Source organism: Arachis ipaensis, chromosome B6 (assembly GCF_059453495.1).
Source record: "Arachis ipaensis isolate K30076 ecotype BB chromosome B6, ASM5945349v1, whole genome shotgun sequence".
NCBI lineage: Eukaryota > Viridiplantae > Streptophyta > Magnoliopsida > Fabales > Fabaceae > Arachis > Arachis ipaensis.
The window spans coordinates 101,742,501-101,762,500 of record NC_142441.1 but is presented as its reverse complement, the minus strand read 5'-3'; the positions used below and the strand labels follow the sequence as shown (position 1 = coordinate 101,762,500).

The following is a 20,000-nucleotide window of genomic DNA, read 5'->3' as shown; positions in this document are numbered from 1 at the left end:
TTTAAGTTAGTCTTTGAGCACAAATATTAACTTAAACTTACTTTGGTATGAAACCCAATTGAATATCATGGTTTATGGGATTGGGCCTGAAGGATTGATGAGTTTGAAATCTCAATTTATTGAGTCATGTGGCATTATTTGATTATCACTAACTTGGCTCAATAAATGTTACAGGATTTGGATCAACAACCTCATCAAGATTATGGATCATAAACCCAAGGCAAAAGGAAAGCAAGGAGAGGCCTCAAAGCCCAAGAAGCACAACTGAAGCTCAATATAGAAAGTGTATAAATAGGATAGAAGTTAAGTTAGGGAAAAAAATTTTTACTTGGACTTTTAGCTAGTTTTCCTTTTCTTTGTAATTGAATTCAGAGCTATGATTCACTAAACCCCCTTTCATTGGGTTAGGGAGCTCTATTGTAATTCAATGAATCAATAATAGTTTATCTTCTTCTTCAATCTTTTCTCTTGAATTTTGTTAGAAAGCTTCTCGATCTAATTCCATTGAGTAGTTGTCTTGGGAAAGAAACTACTCATACTTGGAATCCTTCGGAGCCTTGGGAAAGGAATGGAGGATTCATGCTAGAGAAGCTTTCTCACAGTGAATTGGATTGGGGTTTGGATGGATATTGTGACATGTAATCCTACCAAATTGTGGTTCATGAAATTGTGTGGTATAATCAGTGATCAAGCATCATCTCTTCTTATGAACATTTAAACCAAGGGATTGGGAATTTGTTTGTTTTTAGAGAGAATTGGTGAGCCAAGGGATTGGGATCCAATCATATAAGATTGCCAAGCAAAATTCAATGAACGCATTAGTTGAGGAAGAGATAAACATGTTTTGATTCGGAGATCTCAATATCTCCTATAACCCAATGAATTCCCCATTTCTGATTTCCACTTTCTCTTTACATTCTGCTACTCAATTCATGCAATCACCCCCATTCCCTTTTAATTTCAGCAATTTAGTTTCTGCTCTTTAATTCATGCAATTTAAGATTCCGCCATTTCAATTTCTTGTCATTTACTTTTCCCGCCAATTTTACATTCCGCAATACTCATCTCAATCTTGATTCCGCTCAACTAGAACACACTTCTAATCCGAATTGCTCACTCAACCAATCCTTGTGGGATTCGACCTCACTCTATTGTGAGTTTTTACTTGACGATAACCGGTGCACTTGCCGGAAGGAATTTTGCCGATCGTGCAATTTCCTAAATCATAGCATAACTAGTTTATGTGCATCAAGTTTATGGCGCCGTTGCCGGGGATTGGTTTTCGATTGACAATTCTCAAATTGGAAGCTAACTAGATTGAGCAATTTTCTCTTGCTTTGTTAATTCTGTTCAAGATACTTGTTGAATTTTAATTTCTGCACTTGGTTACATGCTTTCCTTCTTTATGCCTTTAAATTCATGCAACTAACTCACTGACTCACTAACTGTTTGAATTAATTCCTCAATTGAGCTAACCATACTCTTCCATTAACCAAGAGTATTTCACTTGTTTGTGTTTGGGCTGTGTTCTTGTATGACAGGTAGGAGAGGAGAGACATCAACTCCTCCATATACCGAGCCAGAGAGGACCCTTCATAGACTTAGAAGGGAAGCAAGAGGGAAGAGAGTAGTGGGAGAAGAGGAATCTGAAGGAGAATCTGAGGACAATTTTGAGGAAGCTTTAGATCTCAACATGGATAGAGAAGTTCACAACCATGAGAGAGTTAATGGAAACGATGCCATCCCTGAGAGGAGGGTTCTTAGTTCATACATAAACCCAACCTCTGGGAATTGTGGTAGTAGCATCCAGAAACCACCCATTCAGGCCAACAATTTTGAGCTCAAGCCACAGCTAATATCACTAGTGGAGAATCATTGTTCCTTTGGAGGAAGTGCTAATGAAGACCCAAACCAACATCTCACAAAATTCCTGAGAATTTGTGACACTGTGAAGTCCAATGGAGTCCAGGAAGATGCCTATAAACTGCTTTTGTTCCCATTTTCACTTAGGGACAAAGCAGCTAAGTGGCTGGAATCATTCCCAAGGGGGAGTCTAACAACATGGGATGAGGTGGAAAGCAAGTTTCTGGCATGTTTCTACCCTCCACAAAAGGTCAATAGGCTTCGATCTGAGGTTCAGACTTTTAGACAACAAAATGGTGAAACTCTCTACGAGGCATGGGAGAGATTCAAGGACTTGACAAGGAAATGCCCACCAAACATGTTCCATGATTGGGTGCAATTGCACATCTTCTATGATGGGCTCTCTTATGAATCAAGGAAGGCTGTAGACCATTCATCAGGAGGTTCATTGAACAGGAAAAAGACTGTGGAAGAAGCCATTGAAGTGATCGAGACAGTGGCTGAGAATGAGTACTACTATGCATCAGAAAGGCACAACACTAAGGGAGTCATGGAGCTGAACCATGTTGATACAATTCTAGCCCAAAACAAGGTGTTTGCCAAGCAACTAGCAGAGCTTACCAGGCAATTAGAAACAAAGCAAGTGGCTGCAATACACACACAAGATCAAGAGGAAGTAAGCATTGAAGGAGGTGATTGGGATGAGGCTAACTATGTGGGAAACCAACAAAGGCAATCATATGATCCACATTCCAACACTTACAACCCAGGCTGGAGAAACCACCCAAACTTTGGGTGGGGAAACCAACAAACCCAACCACAAAACCACAAACCTTACAACCACAACCAACATAACAATTCCACATACCAAAACTCCAACCAAAGATCATACCAAGCCACACAAAACACTTACCCCCAACCATCATATCATGGCCAAAATAATCAACATACCCAACCTAATCCGAACCAACAATTTCAAGATCAATTAAACCGGATAGAAGGAATGATGGCAACCATGAGTCAAGACATAATTGAATTGAAGAGCTTCAGGGATGATGTGAGAACTACCTTAAGAAACCATGGTGAAAAACTCAAGAGGATGGAATCTCAAGTAGGAGAGCTATCTCAACAGGCACCCAAATCAACTGCAGTGTTCCCTAGTGACACAGAAAAGAATCCTAAAGGGGAACAAAAGAGAGTAAGATGGGAAGAATGCAAGGCCATCACCATATTGAAGGAAGTCTCAGAAGAAGAAGGAATCAGGCCCTCAGAGCAGGAACCAGAAATCTTGAAGGAAGGTGTGGAAGAAGTTAAGCAGGAAGGTGGAACTGAGAAAGCCAAGGAACTGCAAAAAGGCATGATGGAAATATACCAACCAAAAGCACCATTTCCTGAGAGGTTAGGAGGAGGTGAAAAAAGGAAAACCTATTCAAGGTTTCTAGAGACATTTAACTCTCTTCATGTCAATATTCCCTTTCTTGAGATTCTTTATCAAATGCCCACACACATCAAGTATTTAAAGGAATTGTTAAGCAAGAAAAGAGTTTTGAAGGGAGGACAAACGGTAACAATGAACAAAGAATGCAGTGCTCTCATCAAGAAGGACACACTCTCTAAGAAAACAGACCCAGGAAGTTTTCATATCCCGTGCATCATAGGGGAAACAAAAATTGACAGAGGATTCTGTGATCTAGGAGCTAGCATAAATGTGATGCCTCTAACTCTTATGAAGAGGCTACAACTGAATGAGGTGAAATCCACTGATGTAATCATACAACTGGCTGACAAAACTCAGAAGCAAGCTGAAGGGGTAGTTGAAAATGTGCTGGTGAAAGTGGGGGATTATTATTTCCCCACAGACTTTGTCATTGTGGACATGGAGGAAAGCTACTTACACCCTATCATTCTGGGCAGACCATTTCTAGCCACTACTAGAGCGCTCATAGATGTAGAACAAGGAGAGCTGATTCTGAGAATACATGATGAACAGCTCATTTTCAAAGTTTTCAAACCTGCATCTGAGCCTGAACCGAAACCTGAAAAGCCTAAAGATGTTAGTAGCCATCTGTGTTTGGAGGAAAGTAATCCAGCAGCTGAGACTCTAAAACAGTCCTTGGAAGGCAAACAAGAGTTGCAAGAGTTAGAGCCACAAGAATCAGTGGAAACAGATCAGAAGGATCCTCCTGACATAAGGGTCAATGAAGAAATCCTCAAGAGAAAGGGAAGAGTGATAGGGAGATTGCCAAGAGGATGGAGAAACAAGAAAATTCCCACTGAAGGTTTTTCTCCGGGAGATAACGTGATATCAAGTCATTATCTGCCAATCCCACCTGGCCTCAAAACCATTCCTTCCCAGCTCCCTCAAGTGTTCACAATCAGGAAAGTTCTTTCTATGGAACATTTAGAGGTCATGAATGAATCAAGTGGGGACGTTTTCATAGTGAGAGGAGAAGACGTCAAGCACTACAATCCACCCTAACAAGGGACAACCGTCAAGCTAGTGACGTTAAAGAAGCGCTTCATGGGAGGCAACCCATGTTTTTAGTATCCTTAATCTTTAGTGCTTTGCTTTACATCTAATAAAGCATGGTTTCTTATGCATGAACTTGAATCCTCAGGACAACTATTGATTAAGTGCACTAAACCTTGCATGTAAATTACAATTGGTCTCTAAGTTTGGTGTGCCTGAGGGCACTCCCAAATCTTACTCAAATTGAATTCCATCTTTCATTCAAGGTGCACAACCAAACATTAAGTTTGGTGTTCTTTTTGAACACAGTTTATGAAAAGCAAGAAGTTCCTCTGGATTTCAAAATTCATGACAAGTATACCATTCACATGTTTTAATACTTTGGTTTCAATTACTTAGGGTAGCGACTTTGTTTAGAATCAAAGAGCCAAGGTGACTATGATTTATTAGAATTATGCACACTCATTAAGGACAACCAATATGGATTTCATGTCATCAGGAGACTTGACCAAACACTAAGTTTGGTGTCCAAATAATAAGTGTGCATACATGTAGAAGTCACGGCTATAAGCTCATAAAGACAAGCATTGATTTACATGTGCAAATACTATTCATAATTCACATGGACCGAAAAATGATAGCAAATTTGTTTGTTTGTGCAGGTACAAAAGAAAAGACAAAAATGGAGGAAAAAGACAAAGGGAGGTACGTGCTTGGTCAAAAAGAAAATTCACAAATCTTTGAAACTAACACATGGGAAAAGGAAGTTCTGCAAGAAAAGAAAGCTACATGTACAACCTAATGCACCCAGAATACTTCCAAAAAAAAATGAAAAGCAAATCGTCCTTCTCCACAATTCATATATTTACCATCAAGCCACCCTTCACAAACCACCCTAGCCGTCCATTTTTCACTCATGGGCACTATAAAGAATCACTTGGGGAACGAGTCCCACACCACCAATTCTCCTCCATACACATTTTCCTTCATCATAGCATAACTATCTCTTGCCGAAAACAACCTCACCACACTTCCAACAACACTTCTTGCTTCACCTTGTCAACTTTAGCTTGTCACTTACCAAAACTAAAGAACCAATGGCAGCTTCATCTAGCCACAAAAGAAGAAAAGACAAGCAGCCAATGGAGGAAAACAGGGAATTCGATGCATGGAGATACAGATCAGTTTTCCATGAGATTCAAGCCGAATGGATGAGACCTAAAACGGTACTAGCTGAGGTTCCCTTTGACCTTGAAAAGGATGAGTTCCCAGGTGTTTGGGAAAAGATCAAAAAGAGGAAGTGGGAGCTCCTGACTAAGCCAATCACTAAAATCAACATCAACCTGGTGAAAGAGTTTTATGCAAATGCAGTAAGGGAGGATCCAACCAAGAAACCCACATACAAAAGCTATGTGAGAGGGGTGGAAGTTGACTTCAGTCCCAAAGCAATCATGAAAACTCTTGGCCTGAAAAACATACATTTCAGCCAAGCAAGTTATGAAGAAAGGATGATAGGAGAACCTGACTATGCAACTATTGCTGAGGACCTTTGTGCCATCCGAGCTGAATGGGTGAGAAAAACAAGAGGGGCTCCAAGAGTCTTGAGAAGGGGAGACCTAACACCTGAAGCTAAAGGGTGGTATGCAATAGTTAGGAGATCCATCCTACCCACTGCAAACTCTTCAGAAATAGTCCCTAAAAGAGCCATCTTGCTACATTGCATTATGGTGGGAGGGGAGATCAAAGTTCATAAACTCATTGCTGAACAGATACAAGAGTTTAGTGAGAAAAGTGACCCTGAATCCTGGCTCCACTTCCCTAGCACTATCATTAGACTATGCATCGATGCCCAAGTACCACTTGAGGATGAAAGACCTAATTGGCTATATCCTGGATTGGCCATAACTGCGCACAGAATGACTCTTGGCCCAACTCCTCCAAGGCATACAAGAAGAAGAAATGAAGAAGGGCAACAAGTGGAAGCCGAGCAAGAAGCAGAACAAGAAAGACAGGAAGGAGAAGACAGAGAAGAAGAGCAAGAAGAGCAAGCAACTCCTGAAAGAAGACAACGAATTCCCAGAGACCCCATGGATATGAGCAGAATGCAGGAAATCATGGAAGGAATGTCTCAACAATACATGAGGTCTCAGGAGAGACAAGAGGACTTTCATCTAAAAATGATGGATATGCAAAGGAACTTTGAATCAAGATTCTTGGATCTGCAAAGGGAACAGAATTTACACTTGCAGGAATCCTTCAGCCACATATGCCAACACCAAGATGCCAATGTCTTTGCAATCAAGGAAGCCACCACTTTACAGAATGCAAGATACTCAGTCCAAGCTGATTACAACATCAGTTCGCAAATTAAGCTTAACTACATAGGGGAACATCTACACAAGATGGACCCAGCATTCCCAGCTTATGATGAGTATTTCAAAGGGAGGAAAGAAGGAGAAATAAACAAGGCAATGATCCTTGAAAAAGGAGTGGAAGAAACGATGAAAAAGGCTGGATTCTGGAAAAAGCTCATAAGAAAAGACAAAGGAAGCACAAGTGGTCAAAAAGAGGCAGGAAGCAAGAAGAAGCAGGATCCCAAGAATTAAGAAGAACCAAGCAATAAATAAGAGGTGGTCTCGTTCCTTAATAATCAAATGATAATTGGTGAATTGTCTTTATGAACTTGTTTTCATCATAAGTCATTTAAGTGTTATGTGGAGTCTTTTTTTTTTTAGTATGAGTCTTTTGTTTTTTTTTGTATGAGTGTTTGTTAATTGCTTTGAATAAAGTGAATGCCTGGATGTTTGGATATAACTTCACCTTCTTAAACAAGTGCGTGCCATGCTTGTTCTGTTTCCAAAAATAAAAGAAAAGTTTGAACAAAAGTAACTTGGCTAAATTAGTGACAAATCAAGTAGAATTAAGTGGTGGTATGCATGCTTGATTGTTTAGTCAGATCACTGGAATTAGAGTGTAGAATTATCATTCTTTGTGTAGAAATTGAAAACTGTCTATGGATCTTGATGAATAAATGTCTTTGGCCATGAAAAAGAAAGAAAAAGAAGAAGAAAAAGCCACTGAAAAAGGGCAACCAAAAAGCAAGAAAGTTGAGAAAATAAGCTAGGCACCAATGGTTTGATCTTCTGAGACAAATGCCTGTGGTGTTTATGTATTAAGGATATGCTTGGATGAATAGGTTCTGAGGAGTGTTTCAACACTTGGTAACTTGGGTTAACTAACCCGGGATTATCAACCAAAAGTCCATTATCAAGAGCAACCTAAATACAAAACATTTAGTCACACAAAGAGGTGCTGGGCACCAATGTCTCAAGAAGAAATGTGAACTAAAATGCCTAAAGTGGATATGTGTAGTGCACTGATAAGAAAAAGAAAATGCCAAAGGCTTGTGCAACACATGACACTAAGCAAACAAGGAGCAAAAGAAGCTCTAAGAAAAAGAAAAGAAAAACAAAGAAGAGAAAAGTGCCAAAGACATAAAAATAACAAGAGGCCATAGCAGTGTTTGATGGATGCAAAGAAAAAGTGATAATCTTACCTGATAAGTATGAAAAAGTGATGCTGCAACTTTCTGCATAAAACCCTTCTGATGAACTTCAAATGCTTGCTAATATAGCCAATGTAATTGCTTTCTGTTTCATACTTTCTTCTCAAATAACTCAGGACTTGCTTAGGGACAAGCAAGTATTAAGTTTGGTGTTGTGATGCCAAGGCATCATAGGCTAGTTTCACTAGCATTTTTCTGTTAGTTTTAGTTGTTTTATGCATTTTCTTGAGCTTAAAGTAACCAAAAATGGTTAAATGAAGAACAAAGCAATGAACCATCCAAACAATATAATTTTGATGCAAATTCCATGAGTTTTAGTTATATTACTTAAATGCTATGAATGGAAGATTTCTCATGAAATTTTGCAAGATTTTGATGCAATTGTTTGGATGATTTCAGGGAAGAAGAGGCTAAGCAAGGAAGCAACAAAATCAATAAAGGAAGCTTGAATATCACATGTGGAGTTTAAGTTCCAGTTTAAGCCTAAACTGGAGCTTAAACGCCAAAATCATGAAGGATAAGAAATGCTGGGATTGAAGTTTAACCTCCAGTTTGACCTCAAACTGGAGGTTAAACGCCAGAATGAAAAGCCTCACTAAAGAAGCATTCCACGTTTAACCTCCAGTTTGACCTCAAACTGGAGGTTAAACGCCAGAATGAGTATGCCACCCAGGGAGGAGTTCCACGTTTAACCTCCAGTTTGACCTCAAACTGGAGGTTAAACGCCAGGAGTGGGAAGAGCACCAGGGAGCCATTTCCACGTTTAAGCTCCAGTTTGACCTCAAACTGGAGCTTAAACGTGTTCGACAGCTTTTCTCCTCCAGGGTTGCTCTCTCCATTTCCACGTTTAACCTCCAGTTTGACCTCAAACTGGAGGTTAAACGTGTTCGACACCTCCAGGGCTACCATTCTAAGCTTCCACGTTTAACCTCCAGTTTGACCTCAAACTGGAGGTTAAACGTGTTCGACCTCCAGTATGCCTCCACCCTTTTCCACGTTTAACCTCCAGTTTAACCTTAAACTGGAGGTTAAACGTGTTCGACCTCCAGGGCTGCCCTTCCTATCTCCACGTTTAAGCTTCAGTTTAACCTTAAACTGAAGCTTAAACGTGTTCGACTACATGACTCTCCAGGGCTACCTTCTTCCATTTCGTGTGGAACAAGACTTTGATGCAATTGTTTGGATGATTTCAGGGAAGAAGAGGCTAGGCAAGGAAGCAACAAAATCAATAAAGGAAGCTTGAATATCACATGTGGAGTTTAAGTTCCAGTTTAAGCCTAAACTGGAGCTTAAACGCCAAAAATCATGAAGGATAAGAAATGCTGGAATTGAAGTTTAACCTCCAGTTTGACCTCAAACTGGAGGTTAAACGCCAGAATGAGTATGCCACCCAGGGAGGAGTTCCACGTTTAACCTCCAGTTTGACCTCAAACTGGAGGTTAAACGCCAGAACCAGGAAGAGTACCAGGGAGCCATTCCACGTTTAAGCTCCAGTTTGACCTCAAACTGGAGCTTAAACGTGTTCGACAGCTTTTCTACTCCAGGGTTGCTCTCTCCATTTCCACGTTTAACCTCCAGTTTGACCTCAAACTGGAGGTTAAACGTGTTCGACACCTCCAGGGCTATCATTCTAAGCTTCCACGTTTAACCTCCAGTTTGACCTCAAACTGGAGGTTAAACGTGTTCGACCTCCAGTATGCCTCCACCCTTTTCCACGTTTAACCTCCAGTTTGACCTCAAACTGGAGGTTAAACGTGTTCGACCTCCAGGGCTGCCCTTCCTATTTCCACGTTTAAGCTTCAGTTTAACCTTAAACTGAAGCTTAAACGTGCTTCTACAAAAGGCCTCACTGGAAGTGTCTGGCGTTTAAGCTGCAGTTTAAGCTTAAAACTACAACTTAAACGCCACTCTTGGAAAAGGTTTCTGGGCCAAAAATATTGTGATTTAAGTTAGTCTTTGAGCACAAATATTAACTTAAACTTACTTTGGTATGAAACCCAATTGAATATCATGGTTTATGGGATTGGGCCTGAAGGATTGATGAGTTTGAAATCTCAATTTATTGAGTCATGTGTCATTATTTGATTATCACTAACTTGGCTCAATAAATGTTACAGGATTTGGATCAACAACCTCATCAAGATTATGGATCATAAACCCAAGGCAAAAGGAAAGCAAGGAGAGGCCTCAAAGCCCAAGAAGCACAACTGAAGCTCAATATAGAAAGTGTATAAATAGGATAGAAGTTAAGTTAGGGAAAAAAATTTTTACTTGGACTTTTAGCTAGTTTTCCTTTTCTTTGTAATTGAATTCAAAGCTATGATTCACTAAACCCCCTTTCATTGGGTTAGGGAGCTCTATTGTAATTCAATGAATCAATAATAGTTTATCTTCTTCTTCAATCTTTTCTCTTGAATTTTGTTAGAAAGCTTCTCGATCTAATTCCATTGAGTAGTTGTCTTGGGAAAGAAACTACTCATACTTGGAATCCTTCGGAGCCTTGGGAAAGGAATGGAGGATTCATGCTAGAGAAGCTTTCTCACAGTGGATTGGATTGGGGTTTGGATGGATATTGTGACATGTAATCCTACCAAATTGTGGTTCATGAAATTGTGTGGTATAATCAGTGATAAAGCATCATCTCTTCTTATGAACATTTAAACCAAGGGATTGGGAATTTGTTTGTTTTTAGAGAGCATTGGTGAGCCAAGGAATTGGGATCCAATCATATAAGATTGCCAAGCAAAATTCAATGAACGCATTGGTTGAGGAAGAGATAAACATGTTTTGATTCGGAGATCTCAATATCTCCTATAACCCAATGAATTCCCCAATTCTGATTTCCACTTTCTCTTTACATTCTGCTACTCAATTCATGCAATCACCCCCATTCCCTTTTAATTTCAGCAATTTAGTTTCTGCTCTTTAATTCATGCAATTTAAGATTCCGCCATTTCAATTTCTTGTCATTTACTTTTCCCGCCAATTTTACATTCCGCAATACTCATCTCAATCTTGATTCCGCTCAACTAGAACACACTTCTAATCCGAATTGCTCACTCAACCAATCCTTGTGGGATTCGACCTCACTCTATTGTGAGTTTTTACTTGACGATAACCGGTGCACTTGCCGGAAGGAATTTTGCCGATCGTGCAATTTCCTAAATCGTAGCATAACTAGTTTATGCGCATCAAGTTTATGGCGCCGTTGCCGGGGATTGGTTTTCGATTGACAATTCTCAAATTGGAAGCTAACTAGATTGAGCAATTTTCTCTTGCTTTGTTAATTCTGTCCAAGATACTTGTTGAATTTTAATTTCTGCACTTGGTTACATGCTTTCCTTCTTTATGCCTTTAAATTCATGCAACTAACTCACTGACTCACTAACTGTTTGAATTAATTCCTCAATTGAGCTAACCATACTCTTCCATTAACCAAGAGTATTTCACTTGTTTGTGTTTGAGCTGTGTTCTTGTATGACAGGTAGGAGAGGAGAGACATCAACTCCTCCATATACCGAACCAGAAAGGACCCTTCATAGACTTAGAAGGGAAGCAAGAGGGAAGAGAGTAGTGGGAGAAGAGGAATCTGAAGGAGAATCTGAGGACAATTTTGAGGAAGCTTTAGATCTCAACATGGATAGAGAAGTTCACAACCATGAGAGAGCTGATGGAAACGATGCCATCCCTGAGAGGAGGGTTCTTAGTTCATACATAAACCCAACCTCTGGGAATTGTGGTAGTAGCATCCAGAAACCACCCATTCAAGCCAACAATTTTGAGCTCAAGCCACAGCTAATATCACTAGTGGAGAATCATTGTTCCTTTGGAGGAAGTGCTAATGAAGACCCAAACCAACATCTCACAAAATTCCTGAGAATTTGTGACACTGTGAAGTCCAATGGAGTCCAGGAAGATGCCTATAAACTGCTTTTGTTCCCATTTTCACTTAGGGACAAAGCAGCTAAGTGGCTGGAATCATTCCCAAGGGGGAGTCTAACAACATGGGATGAGGTGGAAAGCAAGTTTCTGGCACGTTTCTACCCTCCACAAAAGGTCAATAGGCTTCGATCTGAGGTTCAGACTTTTAGACAACAAGATGGTGAAACTCTCTACGAGGCATGGGAGAGATTCAAGGACTTGACAAGGAAATGCCCACCAAACATGTTCCATGATTGGGTGCAACTGCACATCTTCTATGATGGGCTCTCTTATGAATCAAGGAAGGCTGTAGACCATTCATCAGGAGGTTCATTGAACAGGAAAAAGACTGTGGAAGAAGCCATTGAAGTGATCGAGACAGTGGCTGAGAATGAGTACTACTATGCATCAGAAAGGCACAACACTAAGGGAGTCATGGAGCTGAACCATGTTGATACAATTCTAGCCCAAAACAAGGTGTTTGCCAAGCAACTAGCAGAGCTTACCAGGCAAATAGAAACAAAGCAAGTGGCTGCAATACACACATAAGATCAAGAGGAAGTAGGCATTGAAGGAGGTGATTGGGATGAGGTTAACTATGTGGGAAACCAACAAAGGCAATCATATGATCCACATTCCAACACTTACAACCCAGGCTGGAGAAACCACCCAAACTTTGGGTGGGGAAACCAACAAACCCAACCACAAAACCACAAACCTTACAACCACAACCAACAAAACAATTCCACATACCAAAACTCCAACCAAAGATCATACCAAGCCACACAAAACACTTACCCCCAACCATCATATCATGGCCAAAATAATCAACATACCCAACCTAATCCGAACCAACAATTTCAAGATCAATTAAACCGGATAGAAGGAATGATGGCAACCATGAGTCAAGACATTATTGAACTGAAGAGCTTCAGGGATGATGTGAGAACTACCTTAAGAAGCCATGGTGAAAAACTCAAGAGGATGGAATCTCAAGTAGGAGAGCTATCTCAACAGGCACCCAAATCAACTGCAGTGTTCCCTAGTGACACAGAAAAGAATCCTAAAGGGGAACAAAAGAGAGTAAGATGGGAAGAATGCAAGGCCATCACCATATTGAAGGAAATCTCAGAAGAAGAAGGAATCAGGTCCTCAGAGCAGGAACCAGAAATCTTGAAGGAAGGTGTGGAAGAAGTTAAGCAGGAAGGTGGAACTGAGCAAGCCAAGGAACTGCAAAAAGGCATGATGGAAATATACCAACCAAAAGCACCATTTCCTGAGAGGATAGGAGGAGGTGAAAAAAGGAAAACCTATTCAAGGTTTCTAGAGACATTTAACTCTCTTCATGTCAATATTCCCTTTCTTGAGATTCTTCATCAAATGCCCACACACATCAAGTATTTAAAGGAATTGTTAAGCAGGAAAAGAGTTTTGAAGGGAGGACAAACGGTAACAATGAACAAAGAATGCAGTGCTCTCATCAAGAAGGACACACTCTCTAAGAAAACGGACCCAGGAAGTTTTCATATCCCTTGCATCATAGGGGAAACAAAAATTGACAGAGGATTCTGTGATCTAGGAGCTAGCATAAATGTGATGCCTCTAACTCTTATGAAGAGGCTACAACTGAATGAGGTGAGATCCACTGATGTAATCATACAACTGGCTGACAAAACTCAGAAGCAAGCTGAAGGGGTAGTTGAAAATGTGCTGGTGAAAGTGGGGGATTATTACTTTCCCACAGACTTTGTCATTATGGACATGGAGGAAAGCTACTTACACCCTATCATTCTGGGCAGACCATTTCTAGCCACTACTAGAGCGCTCATAGATGTAGAACAAGGAGAGCTAATTCTGAGAATACATGATGAACAGCTCATTTTCAAAGTTTTCAAACCTGCATCTGAGCCTGAACCAGAACCTGAAAAGCCTAAGGATGATAGTAGCTATCTGTGTTTGGAGGAAAGGAATCCAGCAGCTGAAACTCTAAAACAGTCCTTGGAAGGCAACCAAGAGTTGCAAGAGTTAGAGCCACAAGAATCAGAGGAAACAGATCAGAAGGATCCTCCTGACATAAGGGTCAATGAAGAAATCCTCAAGAGAAAGGGAAGAGTGATAGGGAGATTGCCAAGAGGATGGAGAAATAAGAAAATTCCCACTGAAGGTTTTTCTCAGGGAGATAACGTGATATCAAGTCATTATCTGCCAATCCCACCTGGCCTCAAAACCATTCCTTCCCAGCTCCCTCAAGTGTTCACAATCAGGAAAGTTCTTTCTATGGAACATTTAGAGATCATGAATGAATCAAGTGGGGACGTTGTCATAGTGAGAGGAGAAGACGTCAAGCACTACAATCCACCCTAACAAGGGACAACCGTCAAGCTAGTGACGTTAAAGAAGCGCTTCATGGGAGGCAACCCATGTTTTTAGTATCCTTAATCTTTAGTGCTTTGCTTTACATCTAATAAAGCATAGTTTCTTATGCATGAACTTGAATCCTCAGGACAACTATTGATTAAGTGCACTAAACCTTGCATGTAAATTACAATGGGTCTCTAAGTTTGGTGTGCCTGATGGCACTCCCAAATCTTACTCAAATTGAATTCCATCTTTCATTCAAGGTGCACAACCAAACATTAAGTTTGGTGTTCTTTTTGAACACAGTTTATGAAAAGCAAGAAGTTCCTCTGGATTTCAAAATTCATGACAAGTATACCATTCACATGTTTTAATACTTTGGTTTCAATTACTTAGGGTAGTAACTTTGTTTAGAATCAAAGAGCCAAGGTGACTATGATTTATTAGAATTATGCACACTCATTAAGGACAACCAATATGGATTTCATGTCATCAGGAGACTTAACCAAACACTAAGTTTGGTGTCCAAATAATAAGTGTGCATACATGTAGAAGTCACGGCTATAAGCTCCTAAAGACAAGCATTGATTTACATGTGCAAATACTATTCATAATTCACATGGACCGAAAAATGATAGCAAATTTGTTTGTTTGTGCAGGTACAAAAGAAAAGACAAAAATGGAGGAAAAAGACAAAGGGAGGTACGTGCTTGGTCAAAAAGAAAATTCACAAATCTTTGAAACTAACACATGGGAAAAGGAAGTTCTGCAAGAAAAGAAAGCTACATGTACAACCTAATGCATCCAGAATACTTCCAAGAAAATGAAAAGCAAATCGTCCTTATCCACAATTCATATATTTACCATCAAGCCACCCTTCACAAACCACCCTAGCCGTCCATTTTTCACTCATGGGCACTATAAAGAACCACTTGGGGAACGAGTCCCACACCACCAATTCTTCTCCATACACATTTCCCTTCATAATAGCATAACTATCTCTTACCGAAAACAACCTCACCACACTTCCAACAACACTTCTTGCTTTACCTTGTCAACTTTAGCTTGTCACTTACCAAAACCAAAGAATCAATGGCAGCTTCATCTAGCCACAAAAGAAGAAAAGACAAGCAGCCAATGGAGGAAAACAGGGAATTCGATGCATGGAGATACAGATCAGTGTTCCATGAGATTCAAGCCGAATGGATGAGACCTAAAACGGTACTAGCTGAGGTTCCCTTTGACCTTGAAAAGGATGAGTTCCCAGGTGTTTGGGAAAAGATCAAAAAGAGGAAGTGGGAGCTCCTAACTAAGCCAATCACTAGAATCAACATCAACTTGGTGAAAGAGTTTTATGCAAATGCAGTAAGGGAGGATCAAACCAAGAACCCCACATACAAAAGCTATGTGAGAGGGGTGGAAGTTGACTTCAGTCCCAAAGCAATCATGAAAACTCTTGGCCTGAAAAACATACATTTCAGCCAAGCAAGTTATGAAGAAAGGATGATAGGAGAACCTGACTATACAACTATTGCTGAAGACCTTTGTGCCATCAGAGCTGAATGGGTGAGAAAAACAAGAGGGGCTCCAAGAGTCTTGAGAAGGGGAGACCTAACACCTGAAGCTAAAGGGTGGTATGCAATAGTTAGGAGATCCATCCTACCCACTGCAAATTCTTCAGAAATAGTCCCTAAAAGAGCCATCTTGCTACATTGCATTATGGTTGGAGGGGAGATCAAAGTTCATAAACTCATTGCTGAACAGATACAAGAGTTTAGTGAGAAAAGTGACCCTGAATCCTGGCTTCACTTCCCTAGCACTATCATTAGACTATGCATCGATGCCCAAGTACCACTTGAGGATGAAAGACCTAATTGGCTATATCCTGGACTGGCCATAACTGCACACAGAATGACTCTTGGCCCAACTCCTCCAAGACATACAAGAAGAAGAAATGAAGAAGGGCAACAAGTGGAAGCCGAGCAAGAAGCAGAACAAGAAAGACAGGAAGGAGAAGATAGAGAAGAAGAGCAAGAAGAGCAAGCAACTCCTGAAAGAAGACAACGAATTCCCAGAGACCCCATGGATATGAGCAGAATGCAGGAAATCATGGAAGGAATGTCTCAACAATACATGAGGTCTCAGGAGAGACAAGAGGACTTTCATCTAAAAATGATGGATATGCAAAGGAACTTTGAATCAAGATTCTTCGATCTGCAAAGGGAACAAAATTTACACTTACAGGAATCCTTCAGCCACATATGCCAACACCAAGATGCCAATGTCTTGGCAATCAAGGAAGCCACCACTTTACAGAATGCAAGATACTCAGTCCAAGCTGATTACAACATCAGTTCGCAAATCAAGCTCAACTACATAGGGGAACATCTACACAAGATGGACCCAGCATTCCCAGCTTATGATGAGTATTTCAAAGGGAGGAAAGAAGGAGAAATAAACAAGGCAATGATCCTTGAAAAAGGAGTGGAAGAAACGATGAAAAAGGCTGGATTCTGGAAAAAGCTCATAAGAAAAGACAAAGGAAGCACAAGTGGTCAAAAAGAGGCAGGAAGCAAGAAGAAGCAGGATCCCAAGAATTAAGAAGAACCAAGCAATAAATAAGAGGTGGTCTCGTTCCTTAATAATCAAATGATAATTGGTGAATTGTCTTTATGAACGTGTTTTCATCATAAGTCATTTAAGTGTTATGTGGAGTTTTTTTTTTTTATGAGTCATTTTTTTTTAGTATGTGTGTTTGTTAATTGCTTTGAATAAAGTGAATGCCTAGATATTTGGATATAACTTCACCTTCTTAAACAAGTGCGTGCCATGCTTGTTCTGTTTCCAAAAAAATAAAAGAAAAGTTTGAACAAAAGTAACTTGGCTAAATTAGTGACAAATCAAGTAGAATTAAGTGGTGGTATGCATGCTTGATTGTTTAGTCAGATCACTAAAATTAGAGTGTAGAATTATCATTTTTATGTAGAAAGTGAAAATTGTCTATGGATCTTGATGAATAAATGTCTTTGGCCATGAAAAAGAAAGAAAAAGAAAAAAAAAAAAAAAGCCACGGAAAAAGGCAACCAAAAAGCAAAAAAATTGAGAAAATAAGCTAGGTACCAATGGTTTGAACTTCTGAGACAAATGCCTGTGGTGTTTATGTATTAAGGATATGCTTGGATGAATAGGTTCTGAGGAGTGTTTCAACACTTGGTAACTTGGGTTAACTAACCCGGGATTATCAACCAAAAGTCCATTATCAAGAGCAACCTAAATACAAAACATTTAGTCACACAAAGAGGTGCTGGGCACCAATGTCTCAAGAAGAAATGTAAACTAAAATGCCTAAAGTGGATATGTGTAGTGCACTGATAAGAAAAAGATAATGCCAAAGGCTTGTGCAACACATGACACTAAGCAAACAAGGAGCAAAAGAAGCTCTAAGAAAAAGAAAAGAAAAACAAAGAAGAGAAAAGTGCCAAAGACATAAGAATAACAAGAGGCCATAGCAATGCTTGATGGATGCAATGAAAAAGTGATAATCCTACCTGATAAGTATGAAAAAGTGATGCTGCAACTTTCTGCATAAAACCCTTCTGATGAACTTCAAATGCTTGCTAATATAGCCAATGTAATTGCTTTCTGTTTCATACTTTCTTCTCAAATAACTCAGGACTTGCTTAGGGACAAGCAAGTATTAAGTTTGGTGTTGTGATGCCAAGGCATCATAGGCTAGTTTCACTAGCATTTTTCTGTTAGTTTTAGTTGTTTTATGCATTTTCTTGAGCTTAAAGTAACCAAAAATGGTTAAATGAAGAACAAAGCAATGAACCATCCAAACAACATGATTTTGATGCATATTCCATGAGTTTTAGTTATAATACTTAAATGCTATGAATGGAAGATTTCTCATGAAATTTTGCAAGACTTTGATGCAATTGTTTGGATGATTTCAGGGAAGAAGAGGCTAGGCAAGGAAGCAACAAAATCAATAAAGGAAGCTTGAATATCACATGTGGAGTTTAAGTTCCAGTTTAAGCCTAAACTAGAGCTTAAACGCCAAAAATCATGAAGGATAAGAAATGCTGGAATTGAAGTTTAACCTCCAGTTTGACCTCAAACTGGAGGTTAAACGCCAGAATGAGTATGCCACCCAGGGAGGAGTTCCACGTTTAACCTCCAGTTTGACCTCAAACTGGAGGTTAAACGCCAGAACCAGGAAGAGTACCAGGGAGCCATTCCACGTTTAAGCTCCAGTTTGACCTCAAACTGGAGCTTAAACGTGTTCGACAGCTTTTCTACTCCAGGGTTGCTCTCTCCATTTCCACGTTTAACCTCCAGTTTGACCTCAAACTGGAGGTTAAACGTGTTCGACACCTCCAGGGCTATCATTCTAAGCTTCCACGTTTAACCTCCAGTTTGACCTCAAACTGGAGGTTAAACGTGTTCGACCTCCAGTATGCCTCCACCCTTTTCCACGTTTAACCTCCAGTTTGACCTCAAACTGGAGGTTAAACGTGTTCGACCTCCAGGGCTGCCCTTCCTATTTCCACGTTTAAGCTTCAGTTTAACCTTAAACTGAAGCTTAAACGTGCTTCTACAAAAGGCCTCACTGGAAGTGTCTGGCGTTTAAGCTGCAGTTTAAGCTTAAACTACAACTTAAACGCCACTCTTGGAAAAGGTTCTTGGGCCAAAAATATTGTGATTTAAGTTAGTCTTTGAGCACAAAGATTAACTTAAACTTACTTTGGTATGAAACCCAATTGAATATCATGGTTTATGGGATTGGGCCTGAAGGATTGATGAGTTTGAAATCTCAATTTATTGAGTCATGTGTCATTATTTGATTATCACTAAGTTGGCTCAATAAATGTTACAGGATTTGGATCAACAACCTCATCAAGATTATGGATCATAAACCCAAGGCAAAAGGAAAGCAAGGAGAGGCCTCAAAGCCCAAGAAGCACAACTGAAGCTCAATATAGAAAGTGTATAAATAGGATAGAAGTTAAGTTAGAGGGACTTTTACTTTCACTTTTTAGCTAGTTTCCCTTTTCTTTGTAATTGAATTCAGAGCTATGATTCACTAAACCCCCTTTCATTGGGTTAGGGAGCTCTATTGTAATTCAATGAATCAATAATAGTTTATCTTCTTCTTCAATCTTTTCTCTTGAATTTTGTTAGAAAGCTTCTCGATCTAATTCCATTGAGTAGTTGTCTTGGGAAAGAAACTACTCATACTTGGAATCCTTCGGAGCCTTGGGAAAGGAATGGAGGATTCATGCTAGAGAAGCTTTCTCACAGTGGATTGGATTGGGGTTTGGATGGATATTGTGACATGTAATCCTACCAAATTGTGGTTCATGAAATTGTGTGGTATAATCAGTGATCAAGCATCATCTCTTCTTATGAACATTTAAACCAAGGGATTGGGAATTTGTTTGTTTTTAGAGAGCATTGGTGAGCCAAGGAATTGGGATCCAATCATATAAGATTGCCAAGCAAAATTCAATGAACGCATTGGTTGAGGAAGAGATAAACATGTTTTGATTCGGAGATCTCAATATCTCCTATAACCCAATGAATTCCCCAATTCTGATTTCCACTTTCTCTTTACATTCTGCTACTTAATTCATGCAATCACCCCCATTCCCTTTTAATTTCAGCAATTTAGTTTCTGCTCTTTAATTCATGCAATTTAAGATTCCGCCATTTCAATTTCTTGTCATTTACTTTTCCCGCCACTTTTACATTCCGTAATACTCATCTCAATCTTGATTCCGCTCAACTAGAACACACTTCTAATCCGAATTGCTCACTCAA

The 20,000-nt window shown here is 39.8% G+C and overlaps 2 non-coding genes across 2 annotated transcripts; both read right to left on the bottom strand.

Moving 5' to 3' along the window:
* Nucleotides 1-2,119: 2,119 nt before the first annotated feature.
* Nucleotides 2,120-2,223, bottom strand: LOC148562085 (small nucleolar RNA R71). Its single transcript, XR_015886382.1, has one exon. It is a non-coding gene; the product is annotated as a small nucleolar RNA R71 (small nucleolar RNA).
* Nucleotides 2,224-11,960: 9,737 nt separating this feature from the next.
* On the bottom strand, nucleotides 11,961-12,064 carry LOC148562084 (small nucleolar RNA R71). The gene has a single exon (XR_015886500.1). It is a non-coding gene; the product is annotated as a small nucleolar RNA R71 (small nucleolar RNA).
* Between the last annotated feature and the right edge of the window lie 7,936 nt (nucleotides 12,065-20,000).